The sequence below is a fragment of the Pongo abelii genome, chromosome 4 (genome assembly GCF_028885655.2).
Source record: "Pongo abelii isolate AG06213 chromosome 4, NHGRI_mPonAbe1-v2.0_pri, whole genome shotgun sequence".
Taxonomy (NCBI): Eukaryota; Metazoa; Chordata; class Mammalia; order Primates; family Hominidae; genus Pongo; species Pongo abelii.
In genome coordinates, this window is record NC_071989.2 from 146,991,673 (window position 1) to 147,009,854 (window position 18,182).

Below are 18,182 nucleotides of genomic sequence, written 5' to 3' on the forward strand. Positions count from 1 at the left end.
AAGGGGTACATGGCTCCTTGACATGTTCCAGTAGAGAAACTTTCTCCCTTTGTTGACTCTGGAGTTTCTTTCCCAACATTATCTAAGCAGAGAACTCATTTTTATTTTTTGCAACATGCTTACTAATCTACAGTGGACTACAGGACTGCTGGTTTGGGAAATGCTCTCCTAGACTTACCCTCCACCCCACACCACTCAGCACCAGGGGTAATGGCAGCTAGGATTTCTGCAGAGCACCAAGTGTTTGGTGGCCAGTCAGCTCAGATGGCAACCACAGGCTGGTAATTAACCAGGGTCAGGCAGCAGCTGCTGTCCCCGGGCTGATGAAGAAGCCATCCAATAGAGTTGGGTGGTTTATTTCTTGCTTTCATTTCCCTCTGTCACTGCTCTTGTCTAGACCCTTTACAGATCAACTCTGCACTGTCACAACAGTTTCCTGACAAGTGTCCCTGCCAGCTGGTTCTTCCCTCCCGTCCACCCTACACACCTGGCCAGATCTGTCTTCCTAACATGAGGCTTGGAGCTTGCCACTCTCCTGTCCCAAATGTATTAATTCAGCTTTCAGGACTGTCTTGGTTCCTTGTTCCCCCTGCACACCCTATACTGTGGATGGAGATGAATCATTTCAGGCCTCTCTGTGCTCTGCACATTCTGCTTCCTCTGGCCAGTGCTTGAAGAGCTCCTTCCTACCTCAGGAAGGGGAGGGAGTTTCTTTCCCAACATTGTCTAAGCAAAGAACTCCTTTTTATTTTTTGCAACATTCCCACTAATCTGCAATGGACTACAGGACTGCTGGTTTGGGAAATGCTCTCCTGTCACAGTCCTGTGTTCTCATCAGTCACTTACCCATTCAATAAGCATTTATTTTGTGCCTATGTGCCAGGTCCTGGGCTAGAATAATACACACTCCTTAACCTAAAGGAACTAATAAAAACAGATACATCTACAATGGAGTGATGTGTATTATGATAGAGTGATACTCAGGGTTTCACAGGCAGGGACACTATCTCTGCCTAGGGCACAAAAGGCAAGTCAGGGTAGGCTTCCTGGAGAAGGGGATGTTGAAACTTAAAGGAGGAAATGGTGTTAGGCTTTTGAAGGCATATGGTATGCCAGGAACTGGCCAAGGATGTGTTGGGTACCTGGATCTTTGCAGTAGGCTAAGCAGGCAGGTTCTCCTCAACCTCTCTGTCCTCAGGGAGAATCTCAGGCTAATTCTGCTGATCTGCAGAAGCCAGGTGAGGGGACAACACTTGTTCTCATCAGGAGGTGGGGTCTAGGGGCTGAAAGGTGGAAAGGAGGACAATGCCTGACATGCTCCCTGCATCCTGTGGTTCAGGGACGAATTCCTCCTCCTCCCCAGCTCCCAAGTCTCCTCTAAGAGATACAGACATTCAAGCAGTTTGGTTGCCAGGGGCAACCCCAGAAGGCAGCTTTATTCCAAAGGCAGACACTGAAGCCCCTACCCGGGGGCCTCATAGCCTGGCTCTGATAGACAAGGGGTAGGTGGTTCAATTCGGCCAGTCCCCTTTGGGAAGTGACAGGACAGAGTCTGAGCAGCGCGTGTGGAAGATAACCCTTCCAGCCACTCAGCAGGGCCCTGAGAAAAGAAAGGTGACCCACAAAACAGTAGATGGCATTTTAATCCACACGAATACTTAATATGAGTAACATAACCTTGTTTTTTCTGAGACGCAGCCTAATTTATTTCAGGCCTCGGGCTTAGTAACTAACCGCTGACAACCTGCAGGTCTGGTGCATGTGTGTGTAGGTCTGCAGTGTTAATGAGATTGTAGAGGTGGTGAATTTCTCTTGTTCACAATTTTCCTGCTCTGTTGAGGCTGTCCACCAGTAAGTTGCTCCTTTTCCTGAGCTAGGACTTGTGATCTGGGAATATGGAGACTACCTAGAAGGCAGAGGGTACGGGCTCCTCTTGAGAGAGCATGCCTGGTGCAAATGACAGGCAATTGGGTTTACCAACGCTCCCTGCTTCTTTCTCTCATTCCTGTTATTCTGCCTGCTTACATTGCCCTCTGCTCTCCCCACAATGAGAGAAGCTTGTGCTATGTGGAGTCAGAACACCTGGGTTTGTTTCTGCTCTGTGACTTGGACGATGTATTTAATCATCATGAGCCTCAGTGTTTTTACCTGTGAAATGGAAACAGTAACACCTGCCATACCCAATCACAGGGTTATTGCAAATATCAAATGAGACAATTGATGAGAAAGTGTTTTGTAAACCAAGTAATGAGGAGGAGGAGGGGGAGAAAGTTGTTGAGTGGTTACTGTGCTAATTGCTGTTCTCTTTATTTATATTATCTCTTTTTCTTTTCTTTTCTTTTCTTTTTTTTTTTTTTTTGAGACAGAGTCTCACTCTGTCTCCTGGAGTGCAGTGGCGCGATCTCGGCTCACTGCAGCCTCCACCTCCCAGGTTCCAGCAATTCTTCTGCCTCAACCTCCCAAGTAGCTGGGATTACAGGCGCCTGCCACCACACCCAGCCTATTTTTGTATTTTTAGTAGAGACGGGGTTTCGCCATGTTAGCCAGGCTGTTCTCGAACTCCTGACCTCAGGTGATCCACCCGCCTTAGCCTCCCAAAGTGCTGGGATTACAGGAGTGAGCCACCATGCCCGGCTGAGCCTTATTTATTTATTTAAGACAGAGTCTTGCTCTGTCTCCCAGGCTGGAGGACAGTAGCGCCATCTCAGCTCACTGCAACCTCCGCCTCCTGGGTTCAAGCGATTCTCATGCCTTAGCCTCCCGGGTAGCTGGGATTATAGGCATGCGCCACCACACCTGGCTAATTTTTGTATTTTTAGTAGAGACAGGGTTTCACCATGTTGGCCAGGCTGGTCTCAAACTCCTGACCTCGTGATCCGCCTGCGTCAGCCTCCCAAAGTGGTAGGATTACAGGTGTGAGCCACCATGCCTGGCCTCTAGAGCCTTTAAGAGGAGAATCTTCCTGCTTTCTAATTTCTTCCAATTTATGTCAAATCACTGCCCTCTGGCCCAACGTGTCCCAAACACATGAGCCTCCTTTCTCATCTCAGGGCCTGCCATGGCAGGTCTAGTTTAGGGCCTTTGCACTAGTTGTTCCCACAGCCTGGAAGCTGCTGCTCTGAGATCTTTGCCTGGCTGGTAACTTCTTATTCAAATTTTATCCTAAATCACAAATCTTTCCCGATCTCCCAATTTAAAATAGCTTCCTTGGGGGCAAAAACATAGACTGTACACATGTACTTGCTTTTGTATGAATACATTTCTCTGCAAGGATGCACAAGAAATTAACATTTTGTTGCTTATGGGGAAGGAAAGTGGATAGCTAGGAAACTGGGCAGGAAAAGAGACTTATCTGCATATCTTTTTCTATTTTTAAAAAATGTAGATTCATTAAATATATTATCTATTCAAAAATTAATTAAAAAATAAATAAAAAGAGAAAATAAAGTAGGCCCCTGCTGAGCATCCAACCTTCCTTCCCCTTCCTTTCTTCCTTCCTTTTTTTTCTATCTCTATTTCTCTCTCTCTTTCTTTTTTAGAGACAGGGTCTTACTCTTTTGCCCAGGTTGGAGTGCAGTGGTGCGATCACAGTTCACTGTAACTTCATGATCCTCTGGTCTCAGCCTTCCAAGTAGCTAGGACCACAACTGTGCACCCACCAGGTTTGCCTGGGTATTTTAAAAAATGTTTATTTTGCAGGAATAGGGGATCTCGCTATGTTACTCAGGATGGTCTCAAACTCCTGGCCTCAAGTAATCCTCCCAAAATGCTGTGATTACAGGAATGAACCACTGTGCCAGCCTCTTTATTTACTTTATAAATTTTGCTTACAAAACAGGTGGTAGGCAGATTTGGCCCATGGCTATAGCTTGCTGATCTGATCCCTGCTCTATTGTATCTTATTTGATATATATCCTGGCATTAATTATTGGTTTCCTCATTTCTTATCTGCCTCTTCCCACCCCTACATACTAGAATGCAAGCCCCATGAAAGTAGGGTGCCTCTCTGTCTCGTTACCACCATATGCCTACACCTGGAACCATTTCTGGCTCATAAAGACTCAATAAATAATTGTCAAATGAATATTTGAATGTATTATGTTTGTCTGGGCTGAAGAGAAGAGCAACTCTATTTGAAGGGAGATAAGATGAGATAAACTTCTGATGGCAGCCCCTCTGGGAAGAATAATTTCTAGTTTGATCATCCTCAAGACAGTCCAACCTGTAGTTCTTGCCTCAAGGAGGAGCTGCTCATGCCGACCTCCTGACAGCAGATATGAAACTGAGTAGTACCTGTCCTCCTAGAACACGTTCCAGAAGAGAGGAGAACGGATGGATTAATCACTTTTCAATTTAAGAAGAAAAAGTACCTTACACACACACACACACACACACACACACCCCCAGGAGAGATCTCAGAGCCCAGGGAAGCTGCTCAGTTGGCAAGTTGGGCTTTGCAGACTAATAGTTGCCTCGCCTGAGGTATGGAGGAACCAGAATTCTGACTACCAGAATGACATGGGGAACAGCCAGGACCTGGAGAGGGGGAGGAGGTGGGGGAAAGTGGGAGAACGGAGTTTGGCACATTCCAATTTAGGCAGCACATTGCCCTGAACAAACAGCCTGAATCACCATGTGCTTATTAATTTAAAAACTGTTTCTGAATCAACACATTCTTTGCCTGTCCAGGGCTGGGCTTTTTGCAGCCATGTAGCACACTGGCCAAGAAAGTGTGGGGTCCTGAAGGAGAAATGGCACTAGAGGAATCACCCGAGCCACTGGGCACTGCCTCCCAAGGCTTGCAAGACAGCGCAGAGGGTTCCCAGGCTGCGCTACTTTTGTTCCCTTGGAAGAAAGTCAGTAGGCAGATGCCTCTTCTATCTCCCCCAACACTCTCTTCAACACCAGACTCCCTCTCCAGCTCACTCAGAGGAAGCTGGGAAGGTTCCAGTGGCGCGCTCCTGAGAAGCAGTGGGAAGGGCCAAGGTTACGAGTTACCCAGGCATGGGGGCGAACCCTGGCTCCCTCACTTGCTAGTTGTGTATTCTCTCTGTCTCTCTAGCTCTCTCTCTCTCTCCGTCTCTCTCTCTTTCTCTCCCTCTTTCAGAAAGACAGAGATGAGGTCTCGCTATATTACCCAGGCTGAAGACTGGACTCCAACTCCTGACCTGGGCTCAAGTGATCCTCCTGCCTCAGTCTCCTAAGTAGCTGGGACTCCAGGCACACTCCACCGCGCACTTGGCTGTAATCTTGATCAAATCATGTAAAATCCCTGAACCACAAGTTTTTTTTTTTTTTTAATTTTTTCTACAGTAACACCCTGTGGAGTTATGTAAATTAAGATAAAATAATGTGCCTAAAGCACAGGGGCCAGAGAAGCAGCCCGATAAAGAGAAGGTCTTGGGGAGGGAGGAGGGCAGGGTACTGGCCCTCCAGTGGCCAGCAAGGAAAATGATGCGGCCCATCTTTGGGTACTTGCAGCTGAGCCCAGAGTCTCATGTTTTATCCCCGCACAGCAGGGAATGTCTTTTGACTTTCCTGACCCAGGATCTGGCTTGGCAACGCCGGGTCCTCCGGTATTCAGGCCCGTCACTTGGCTCTCACTGGCTGGTTCTCCTGGAGTTTTGAGAGAGATCTGAGGGGTCGTTGAATCCTTTCTCCTTCCCTCTTGTAGTCTCTCTCAGACAAGCCCAGGGACTGCTGGCCATCAGCTGAACCCGAGGGGAGCGAGGCCACAGTCCATGAGATGTACCCACACTTCCTCTGCCCCGCCCCCCAACCAGGACTGTGTCTGTGTTCTTCAGGGTGTGCTGCTGGCGCCCTGGGAGGAGGGGGTTGGGCAGTCGCTGGCGCTGCCGCTGGTGGTCCCTATGCCTGAAGTGCCGGCGGTATCGGAGTCCATGCACCCAAGGCCCAGCACCCAGCAACATTCTCTGGCCCAGCAGAGGGGTGAGAGACCAAAGGAGGGGGCGTGGGGCATGGATTGCTTCTGGGCAGACCCATGCCGATGTGACATGGGGTTTCCTGCCTGAGTGTTACTGACTGTGTGGCTGTGCCTGCCACGCTTGTCTGGGGGTGTGTGTGTGTGTGTGTGTGTGTGTGTGTGTGTGTGTGTGTGTGTGTGTGTGTGTGTGTGTGTGTGTGTGTGTGTGTGTATGGGTGGGTGTTGGGGGGTGCACAGACGCTCTGGGTATGTAGGGGGGTCAGCACTAGGGGGGCTTCTAGGATTTGTCTGTGGTCTCATTTCCTCCCTCCCTGCTCCTGGAGGGGGAGCTGTAACTCAGCCCGGAGGCCACCCAGCTGATTCCCCTCCCCCCACCCACCAGCCGCTCGCTCTGTCACAACAAGGAGCTTTGGCAGAAAGGGAGGGGAGCGTGGGTGCTGCGGAGAGAAAAACACCCCAAAGTTTCAGAAAAAAATGGCAGGAGAGATGCCAGCACCCAGGAGCAGGAGCCTTCTGCTTCTCACAGCCTGCACTGCTGGGTTGGGGGGAGACCACGGTTTCCTTTCCTTCCTTTCTCCCTTCCTTCCTCCCTTCCTTCCCTCCCCGCCCCTTGCTGCGTGATATTCAGGAAAAGGAAACATTACAGTGAGGGGAGAAAGGGAACAAAGAGATGCTTTTCAGAGGGGTCATGGGATCTTTCCGTAGCCACCAGAAGACACAGTTCTGGGCTCTGCTTGCTCTGGGCAAAGTGGGTGTGTGTATGTGTGTGTAGAAGAGAACAAAAAAGAGAGAGAATGTGTGTGTTAGTGTGTTAGTTTATGCATGCCTATGAGTAAATGTGTGTTAATATGTGTGTCTGAGTGTGGATGTGAATTGGGTGAGTGTGTGTGTGTGTGTTGGGAAACAGTAAAGATAAAAGCAGGCAGAACAAAAAGAATCATTTACAAGGTTGGTTAGATAGCTGCCCTTAGATAGTCTACACATGAACACTTGAAAATTGTTTGTGCAATAGGTTGGCCATTACCCAGTATTGCGTGGCATTAGAATAAACATGTATACAATGAAAAACCTCAAGATTGACAATTCTTCCTCATGCTTTTGAAATCAGGGTATTTCATTTGGGCAATGACTCCTTTTCTGCAGGGTAAAAACCTCATTTACTCAAAGCTCAGAATACAGTTTTGTGATCATTTCGCCTAAGTAAGGGCTAGAGTTTCTCTTAGCATTATTTGCTTACAAAATATTTGAGTTTGTAAACAAGATCCCAAGGGAAATATTTATCCCACTCAAGAAAACAAGTTACTTTTACTTCTTTGAAGTATCTATTTGCATTCCAACAATATGGTACTTATAAATCACTCCTTTCTAGCAATTTATTAAAGCAACTCTTAGAGGCAATACTTTTAAAACATAGCAAGGCTGTACTTTTTTTAAAAAAATTTAAAGGTCTACAATGAGTTTTAACAGCTTATCTGGTTTAGTGATGTCTATTCACTTATGATTATAATAACTTCTTAAATTTAATGAATGCTCTTCATGCACCAGACACTGCATTAAATGCTTTACATACATGCTCTCATTTGGTCCTCCCAGCCAAGGAAGTACTGTTATTTTACAAGTAAGGGGTAGAGAAGTAACTTAACCCGGGTCAGGTAGGTAATAAATGTCAGGGCAGAACTTAAACCTGAGTTTTGAGTCCAAAAGCCCCATACCTTACCCTACATGCTCAGTTGCATTTCTTTATATTTCTTTCTTTTTTTTTAGTCAGAGTCTCACTCTGTCACCCAGGCTGGAGTGCAGTGGCACGATCTAAGCTCACTGCAACCTCTGCTTTCTGAGTTCAAGCAATTCTCGAGCCTCAGCCTCCCGTGTAGCTGAGATTACAGGTGCGCACCACCATGCCCAGCTAATTTTTTTGTATTTTTAGTAGAGACCCGTTTTCACCATGTTGACCAGGCTGTCTCAAACTCCTCACCTCAAGTGATCCACCCACCTTGGCCTCCCAGAGTATTGGGATTACAGGCGTGAGCCACCGCGCCTGGCCCATTTCTTTATATTTCACTGCCCAAAGATGTCCAAACATCAGCATGCAGGTGCCTACAGGTGCATACAGAGGGCTGTCCCCACAAAAATCTTGGCTTCTGGTCCAGACCCACTGTTAGGGCCAGTGCCTGGGCATTATGGATCAGTCCAGTTCTGAGATTTTAATTCCTGTTGTTGGAATGAGGGGAATAAATGGGCACTCAATCTCTTGGGATTTTTCAGCTTTCTCTGAGGCATCAGATTTTTTTCGTAGGGTCATCTCTGAGAGAAGTGTGCCTGGAACATTGGCATGAGGAAATCAATCAATGCAAAGCATATAATGAGGTATGTATTCAGCACCGTGAGGACCAACCCAGCGAGAATAAGCTCAGAAGGTTGTAGGAAGAGTGTAGGACTTGGAGGAAGAGCGATGACCCTGCACTCCCTCTAGAAGGGGTGAGGGAGAGGGGACAGGGAGGAAAAAGAAGGTGATGGGAAGAGGTTGAGGAGGAGCATGTGGGGTATGTGCAACTGGAGGAAGCAACTGGATGAGTAATGGAGAGCAGCTTTATTACTTTGACTTTTTGAAATAAGAACCAGCTTATGAAGGTGGGGAGGGAACAGCCTGGGAATAAATTAATTGAGAAAGGAAATTAAAGCCATCATTTCTGCTCTGCTGACGAGCAGATGTCAGCATGCCTCTAGCCTCTTGCAATGTTCAGTGCTTTTCTAGAGATAAATGGTGGAGCTCAAAGAGGTTCCAACAGGGCCTGTGCTGAACACTTGAAGGCTCTAGGATATTTTGGTCATGAGAAAAGAGGGCTGAAAGTTGAGGACCAGGCTTCTAGGCTCTGAGGATTTTTTTTTTTTTTTTTTAGATTAGCTATTTCACAATTACCAGTAGATTTAACTGCAAAACTGAAGGGAAATCAGGTAAGCATTTATAAAAGAGGAAATTAAGATGCTGGTATTCCTACCAAGATGACTCGAGGGAGAAAGAAAAGAGTTGAAAGCACCTTTGCCAAGACATTGAGAAGCTAGCATTGAGGGCAGAGAGTGCTTGAAGCAACCCAGCCTTAAGGCACTCTCTTAGAAGCAGCCAGGGCAGAGAGCAGAGGGGACAGCTGGCTGAGGAGGATAGAGAGGGAGGCTGGCTCAGCGACCTAGCCTGGGAAAGCAGCCCCTGTGCTGAAATGCATTAGAAGTTCTCTGCCCTGTATCCCAGCACTCTGGGACGCCAAGGCGGGAGGATCGCTTGAGCTCAGGAGTTCAAGACCAGCCTGGGCAACATAGGGAAATATAGATAGACCTCCTCTCTACTAAAAATAAAAAATTAGCTGGGCATGTTGGCATGCACCTGTAGTCTCAGCTTCTTGGGAAACTGAGGTGGAAGGATTGCTTGAGCCCTGGAGATGGAGACTGCAGTGAGCTATAATTGTGCCACTGCACTCCAGCCTGGGCAACAGAATGAGATCCTTTCTCAAAAAAAAAAAAAAAGGAAGTTATTGGTGAAGACTTACTCCCAGCAAGGGGAGACAGGCAGAGTGTGCACCAGAAACCAGGCATCTTCAACATGGATATTTTGGATCTTTTCTGCATCCAGACAAAGGAACTTATTTACTAACAGCTGGCAGATATGGGCAAAATCACAATTTGATGGGTTAACCAAGGTCTGTATTACGTGCATAGGGGCATCACATGAAAGAAAAGTGAGTACCTCCAAACCCAGTGAGATGTAGACATTTATATGCCCTCTTCATGGGGGGATGTGAGGGGAGATATAGGCAACTTAGGGAACTGTAAATGATTCTGGGGAAAGATGAATGGGCCCTCAGAAGAACAGGTGACATCATGAGACGGTCTGGGTATGAAGTGGGCCTCTAGTTTCCTCTCCTGGTTAATCTTCCCTGGTTGAAGAGATTTCTGGGGAGGGGACTCATCACAATGGAGTTCTTCTTGGAGAATCTGTCCTTAGGCAGATGAAGTTCAGAGAAAGCCTCTCCCTGCATTTGCTGTTTCCCAAGTGTCCTCAGTTTGAGGCCCAAAGCAGCATATTTTGGGGTGGCATTTTCTGAACTCCTTTAGAGCTAATCTGTCAGAAAGCAGGTGGAGCCCGGGTCAGAGGAATCTGAGCATGACCAAGTTACATAAAAGTTATGTGTCAACAAGCACATCCTGCTCCACTTTTTTTTCTTTTTTCTTTTTAGAGACAGGGTCTCGCTCTGTCACCCAGGCTGGAGTGCAGTGGCACAATCGTGGCTCACTGCAGCCTCAACCTCCTGCCCACCCTACTTTTTTAGTATAATAGCTGAAAGATATGGAATGTGGGATTGATGAAGGATGACTCATTAAAATTATAATAGCAATTAGGAACAAGCAGAAAAAGACCATAGGCAAGGACAGTTTCATGGGCAAGATCATATGTTTTCACACATTTTATATTTGGCGAGCAGGTAGGAGGGATCAACACACCCAGACTACTCTCCAGCTACAACTTAGGTTTCAACAAAACCCTGAGTCTGACACCCTCGGCCCAGGCCCTCTTTCTCTTTCCTGAGCACTAAGGCTCCTGTTGGTGCTCTTGGCATTAGTGGCTTCAAGGCGAGGGTGAATGGGTTTGTGTTAGTGACTTTGTGGATGAAAGGACACTTGAATTTTCCTTGCCCAGCCTCGGCACTGCCTCAGACATTAAAGGCTATGAAATCTGCACTGGTGTTTTGGTCAGGGAGTGGAGTAGTCTCAGACCACTTTTTATACCCTATGTGAGAAGGAACTGTCAACCTAAATAACGATCAGAGAGGCTCTCTAAAAGAAAAGGTCTTTATTTTGGAATAGAGCATTGCAATGGGAATATGAATATGCGTGCTATAGTAAACTGTGTGAGTAAAGGAAGACAAAGTTCTTTCTTTTTTTTTTTTTTTTTAGATGGAGTCTCGCTCTGTCACCCAGGCTGGAGTGCAATGGTGTGATCTCAGGTCACTGTAACTTCTGCCTCCTGTGTTCAAGTGATTTTCCTGCCTCAGCCTCCCGAGTAGCTGGGATTACAGGCATGTGCCACCACGCCAGATAATTTTTTGTATTTTTAGTATAGACGGGGTTTCTCCATGTTGGTCAGGCTGGTCTTGAACTCCCAACCTCAGGTGATCCGCCTGCCTTGGCCTCCCAAAGTGCTGGGATTACAGGTGTGAGCCACCGTGCCCGGGCCTTTTTTTTTTTTTTTTTTTTTTTTTTGATACGCGGTCTGGCTCTGTTGCCCAGGCTGGAGTGCAGTGATACGATCTCGGCTCACTGCAGCTTCTGCCTCCCAGGCTCAAGCAGTCCTCCCACCTCAGCCTCTCTAGTAGCTGGGACTATAGGCATGTACCACCATGCCTGCCTAATTTTTATATTTTATGTAGAGATGGGGTTTCATCATGTTGCCCAGGCTGGTTTCAAACTTCTGAACTCAAGCGATCTGCACGCCTCGATCTCCCAAAGTGCTGGGATTACAGATGTGAGCCACTGTGCCCAACCTGATAAAGGCTTTTAAAGGAAAAATTAAGAAGATTCCATAATTATTTAAAAATAATTATCCTTGGCTTTAAAGATCAATACTAAGGGTGATGCCAGTCTGAGCTTGGACAGGCAGTTGCTGGGCAGATGTCCTTGCAGAAGTATTTTTTATGAAATGTTGTGAAGGCCTTCATGCAAGGTTGTGGGTTTTACAGTCTTTTGTGATTTTTTTTTTTTTTAAATCAGGCATACAAGCATGAAAACCCTCTCTTCATGGCCTGCCCTGATTCTATTTGTCAGGGTTTTCTTTTCTTCTTTTTCTTTTTTTTGAAACGAAGTCTTGCTCTGTTGCCCAGGCTGGAGAGCACTGGTGCAATCTCAGCTCACTGCAACCTTTGCCTCCCGGGTTCAAGCAATTCTCCTGCCGCAGCCTCCCAAGTAGCTGGGACTACAGGTGTGTGCCACCATACCTGGCTAATTTTTTGTATTTTTAGTAGAGACGGGGTTTCACTGGGTTAGCCAGGATGGTCTCAATCTCCTGACCTCATGATCCACCCACCTCAGCCTCCCAAAGTGCTGGGATTACAGGCGTGACCCGCCGCGCCCAGCCAGGGTTTTCTTAACATTAGTGACTTTATTTTAATTTTGACAGCTTTCACAGAACTTAATTGTAGTCCCTTAATCCATAGTTGCCTCTGATTCTGAACTGCCCAGAGAAAAAGGACATTAGTTGGTTGGTTCCTTGAGTTTTTTTCCTTCCAGTCATTTATTCACAAATGGTGTCACACACTGGAGATGTGAGAACAGAAAAAATTGTGGTACCTGTCCTTCAAGAACCACAGTCTTGTAGGGGTGACAGGGATAGAAACCACAATACAGGCCTGGGTGCAGTGGCTCACGCCTGTAATCCCAGCACTTTGGGAGGCTGAGGTGGGTGGATCACCTGAGGTCAGGAGTTCGAGACCAGCGTGGCCAACATGGTGAAACCCCGTTTCTAATAAAAATACAAAAATTAGCCGGGCGTGGTGGTGCGTGCCTGTAATCCCAGCTACTTGGGAGGCTAAGGCAGGAGAATAGCCTGAACCCGGGAAGCAGAGGTTGCAGCAAGCCAAGATCATGCCATTGTACTCCAGCCTGGGTGACAAGAGTGAAACTCTGTCACTCATCCCCCATCCCCCAAAAAAGAGGTCACAGAGTAGCATTTGGTGGAGGCAATTGTTCCAGGATCCCAAGTCCAATGGGGCTTAATAGCTGTCTCCTATCCTGGTCCCCTAATGAGGAATTCTTTTCTCCCTTCTTCCCTTCCTTTCTTCCACAAAGATGTAGTGAGTGCTGTGAGTTAGGTCTGAGTTAGGTCTTGCGAATACATAAATGAACAAATACCACTCCATGCTTAGAGGAGATCATGGACTAGTTATGTTCTTCCCAGACTCCATGCTAGGGTATTCACTGCTCCATTTCACTATCATGATGAAATGAGAAAAAGCAAGAGACAATGTAGTGAGTCTTTAAATAAAATTAAATGTATTCAATATAAGATCTTTTCTCTTTAGTTTGAAGTTATATTCTTATGTACATTCTTTCCTCAAAACATGTTGATAGTAGATGGTAGTCATCACTGATTTGTTTATTTCCTTGCTTGCCACAATGAAAATTAAGCAATCTTTTGCCATATCACAAAAAGTGCGTGTGTGTGTATTAAGTGTTGTTACTGGTTAAAGATTCATTTCCTCATTTCAAAAGTGGGATTAAGGCGGGGCACGGCTGTAATCCCAACACTTTGGGAGGCCGAGGCAGGTGGATTACTTGAGGTCAGGAGTTCGAGACCAGCCTGGGCAACACGGTGAAATGGTGAAACCCCATCTCTACTAAAACTACAAAAAAATTAGCCGGGCATGGTGGCACATGCCTGTAGTCCCAGCTACTTGGGAGGCCGAGGGAGGAGAATTACTTGAGCCTGGGAGGCGGAAGATGCAGTGAGCCGAGATGGTGCCACTAAACAATAGCCTGGGAAACAGAGCGAGACTCTGTCTCAAACAAAACAAAACAAAACAACAACAACAACAAACAAAACCAAAGTTGGACTAAGAGTGACCCTTTCTCATCTAATAAAGTGGACCTTATACAGGGAACATGGATTTGCCAGACATGACAAATGCAGGCTCTCATGCCACTCCCCACCCTCCTTAGACTCAGAAGGGAGGAAATGGGAGAGCCCCAGGCCTCAAGAGAGGCAGGATTAACTCTTTTCTTGTTACCCTTCGCAAGACACCAAGAGCAGCAGCCTCTTGAGACCCTGTAGGAGGCAGTGCGGGAAGTCCTGGACAGGAACCAGTGCAAGTGCCAGAAACTTTTGGGAACAGTGGAGCTACAGATCACCTTGAAGAACTGTGACCCTCAGAAGGATGAATGCTTCTTGGGCACTGTCATCTGAAGTCCACTCGCCGCCCCAGTTTCTCCACATGTGTTCTGGGGGACCAGCAACACTGGGTTGAGGCCAAGGCTGTGGGTATCTCCTACGTGGACATCGAGGTGCTGAAGAAACTCGACAAGAACAAGAAGCTCCTCAACAAGTGTGATGCCTTTTTGGCCTCAGGGTGTCTGATCAAGCAGATCCTACAAATCCTGGGCCCAGGCCTAAATAAGGAAGGCAGGTTCCCTTCCCTGCTGAGGTACAGTGATGTACAGCCAAAGTTGATGAGGGGAAGTCCACAATCAAGTTCCAGATGAAGAAGGGGCTCTGTCTGGCATGGCTCTTGGCCGTGTCAAGATGACAGACGATGAGCTTGTGTACAACGTCCATCTGGCTGTCAACTTCCTGGTATCATTGCTCAGGAAGAATTGGCAGAACATCGGGGCTTTATACATCAAGAACACCATAGGCAAGCCCCAGTGCCTGTATTAAGGCACATTCTAATAAATCTTAGTGCCACAAAGAGAGAGACAGAGAGAGAAAGAGAGAGAGAGAGAAACAAAGAGAGATTTGGGATTCAGCAATTTCCTTTCTAGACAAGGGCTGCTCCCCCTGACATCACAGAGGAGATGGCTGATGTTCCAGAAGTCTACAGGCCCAAGAGACCTGGGATCATCCCATCTCGTTGGAGAAGGACAGCAATTCTACAGAGGGACCCAGCAGGAAAAGCTGGTGAAACACGAATAGGCTGCCCCAGGGAGGAGCCTCTGGCTCTTTTGTAGGGTAACTGAATATGGTCACCAGCTTTTATCAAAATTAGCCAGATACTCAGTTTCCAACGGCCCAGGCACAAATAATCCACAAACCAATCCCTTCAAATTATATCCCTGAAATAGTCACATGCATGCTCTCAACATACCATTAGCACCTAAACTCAAACTATGACACACCCACAAGTCTGCATCACCCTGCTTATAACTTAAAGCTTGTGGGTTTAAACTAATTTAGGAGTCAGTCTGGGGACCAAAGGGGGAAAGTCTTATCATGAGGTGGCAATTTGCTTAGGGAGGAGAATGCAATGCATGCATGACATCCAGAGGCTGGGAACTAATCATCTCATAGGAGAGGTAAGTGTGTAAGCAGGCTGGGCGCGGTGGCTCATGCCTGTAATCCCAGCACTTTGGGAGGCCTAAGGTCAGGAGTTCGAGACCAGCCTGGCCAACATGGTAAAACTCCTGAGGTCAGGAATTCAAGACCAGCCTGGCCAACATGGTAAAACCTCATCTCTGCTAAAAACACAAAATTAGCTGGACGTGGTGGCACATGCCTGTAGTCCCAGCTACTCCAGAGGCTGAGACAGGAGAATGGCTTGAACCCAGGAGGCAGAGGCTGCAGTGAGCCGAGATCGTGTCACAGCACTCCAACCTGGTGACAGAGCGAGACCCCGTCTCGAAAAAAAAAAAAAAAGACAGAAAGGACCGTAGTGTAGGGGTAGGGTGGTGAGTTTAGCATGGGTAGAGGTGATGGGCATCTGGTGGAAGTACCTGAAAAGGGGACTAGAAAGGGAGGTTGAAGCCTGATTGTGAAGGGCCAGACCAGGACTAGGTTCTCAGGAAGCAGAGCCGAAGGGAGGGCTGCCGACCAGTGACCTAGGGAAGCTGGGAGAGTCTTTCCCAAGGAGCTGACCCTTGGGGTGCGTTTCTTTCCTCATCTCCTGCCTTAAGGCTCTCTTGTCTCTTTTCTTTCCCCCTGCCCCACATTCCTAGGCATGCCAGGCCCAAAACATCCTCACAGGCTGCTGCTCTAATTACTTCATCCCATTTTAATTCTGCTGAGTTAGGAGCCTGTGAACTCAAGAGGAAATTCATGCAAAATACCCAACAAATTGAATGTGCTGGTGTTTTAGAACGCCAGGTCTGACCCTATCTGCCCCCTTCATCCTCCCTTCCTGTGGTCCTGCTCCTGACCAATCTCAGCTTGAGAAATCAAAGGTAGAATGTGCTGGTGAGAAGAGAGGGTGGCATTGATTGAGTAAGATGTTGAGTTTCACTGAATTGTTTGAGCCATTGCTTGGGATGAGGACAGGGTGGAGGCTTTCTGATGGGAGGCTTCTGTGGGAACCTTTTTGGAACTGATGGAGTCCATCTCTAGAGCTCCAAAATACCATGTGTGTTTGTGAGTTGTAATGTTTCCTTGTCCCTCAAGATACTTACAAGTTAGGAGAGATTTCTTATTCCAGCTGTTTGTCCACGGAGATGATAAATCATTTAAAACAAATGGATGGCTGTTTTCTTTCTTTCTTTCTTTATTTCTTTTTTTTTTTTTGAGACGGAGTCTCGCTCTGTCGCCCAGGCTAGAGTTCAGTGGCAGGATCTCAGCTCACTGCAACCTCTACCTCCCAGGTTCAAGCAATTCTCTAGCCTCAGCCTCCCAAGTGCTGGGACTACAGGCACATGCCACCACGTCTGGTTAATTTTTGTATTTTTAGTAGAGATCGGGTTTCACCATGTTGGTCAGGCTGGTCTCAAACTCCTGACCTCAAGTGATTGGCCCACCTTGGCTCCTAAATGTGCTGGGATTACAGGCATGAGCCACCGTGCTTCGTGGATGGCTATTTTAAAATCAGTGATTCTCGAGTTTGAGACCAGTCTGGGCAGCAAGGCAAAATCCTGTCTCTATTAAAAAATACAAAAATTAGCTGGGTGTGGTGCTGAACTCCTGTAGTCCCAGCAACTCAGGAGGCTGAAGTGGGAGGATGGTTTGAGTCCGGGAGACAGAGGTTGCAGTGAGCTGGGATTGCATGACTACACTCCAGCCTGAGCAATAGAGCCAAAACCTGTCTCAAAAACAAAACAAAGCAAAAAAATAAGTGATTCTCAAATTTTTTGGTCTCAGGACTCCGTTATACTCCGAAAAATGACTGAGGTCTCCAAGAGCTTTTGTTTATGTGGTTATCGCTATTGATATTTACTGTATTCAAAATGAAAACTGGGATCCTTTTGTAGTTCATAAGCATGATGATTGGGTTTTCATGCTTGTGTGTGAGATGTGCTTCCCTCAAACCTTGTTATGATGGTGGCACATTACCCATCTGATGTGAAAAAAAAAAGAAAGAAAGCCTGAGAAGTTGAAAGAATATTTATTAATCCATTTAAATTTAAAATACCAAAAATAAACCATAATGTGTTAACATAACTAACACACTTTGGTGAAAAAAGTACTATATTTTCCCCCTAAAATAGTGATAAAATTGGCATGTTTTACATTTTTACAAATCTCTAATAACTGGCTTAATAGAAAATACCTAGATTCTCTTATCTTATTCTCTTATTACAATTAATCCATTTCTTTTTTTTTTTTTTTTTTTTTTGAGATAGAGTCTTTCTCTGTCACCCAGGCTGGAGGGCAGTGGTGTGATCTCAGCTCACTGCAACCTCTGCCTCCCCGGTTCAAGCCATTCTCTTGCCTCAGCCTCCCAAAGTAGCTGGGATTACAGGTGTGCACCACCACACCTGACTCATTTTTGTATTTTTAGTAGAGACAGGGTTTCACCATGTTGGCCAGGCTGGTCTCAAACTCCTGACCTCAAGTGATTCACCCACCTCAGCCTCCCAAAGTACTGGGATTACAGGTCTGAGCCACCATGTCTGGCCTAATCAGTTTCAATATGTTGTTTTGGTTGAACTGGCCTCAAATGATCTTCCTGCCTCGGCCTCCCAAATTGCTGGGATTACAGGCATGAGCCACTGTGCCTGGCCAATGCTGTTATTTCCTAAATATCTTTTTAATCCATAACATGAAACAAATCTGGCCTCACCAAGTAAGAAAAGTGAGGAATATTTTAGTCTTCAGATAATTGTGGATATTTTTCTTGGACACTACACCAAAAGTTGACACACAGTAGTTTTTTCTTCTTTTCTTTTTTACTCACCACTATACTAATGAGGAAAGATAGTAGTTTCTTAAAGGTGTGTGGAATCTAAAATCATGTCAATCAATTCCTGTTCTATTACATTAAAATCCATTGGTTTATCTTGAACTTTGAAGAGATTTTGTAACATTGTGTATTGGTCATTTGGAAAATATAGGTCCACTGAATTATACATAGCTTCTAAATGCTGATGCATTTCATTATACAATACTTTTAAAATCACATTAATTATATCACTATCAATCTCATCAAATAAGTCTTTAGGAATTAGGAAGTTTTCAAGTTCATGGTGACAGATATAAGTGTTCCAAAATTCTAATTTTTCACTTGAAAGCTTGAATTTTATTATTGGCAACAAATACTGTCAGTTGTTTTCCTTG

The 18,182-nt window shown here is 46.2% G+C and overlaps 1 long non-coding RNA gene, 1 other non-coding gene and 1 pseudogene across 4 annotated transcripts in view; all 3 read left to right on the forward strand.

Moving 5' to 3' along the window:
• Window positions 1-5,377: 5,377 nt before the first annotated feature.
• The window catches only part of LOC134761464 (uncharacterized), a 111,786-nt gene continuing 98,981 nt past the window's right edge, over window positions 5,378-18,182 (forward strand). For all 3 annotated transcript variants that reach the window (XR_010140102.1, XR_010140103.1, XR_010140101.1), the window contains exons 1-2: window positions 5,378-5,949; window positions 7,709-8,311. This is a non-coding gene — a long non-coding RNA (uncharacterized LOC134761464). The remainder of the gene's footprint in view (window positions 5,950-7,708; window positions 8,312-18,182) is intronic.
• Window positions 12,418-16,150, forward strand: LOC129059714 (large ribosomal subunit protein uL1-like; annotated as a pseudogene).
• Window positions 16,865-16,968, forward strand: LOC112133640 (small nucleolar RNA U13). The gene has a single exon (XR_002915267.1). It is a non-coding gene; the product is annotated as a small nucleolar RNA U13 (small nucleolar RNA).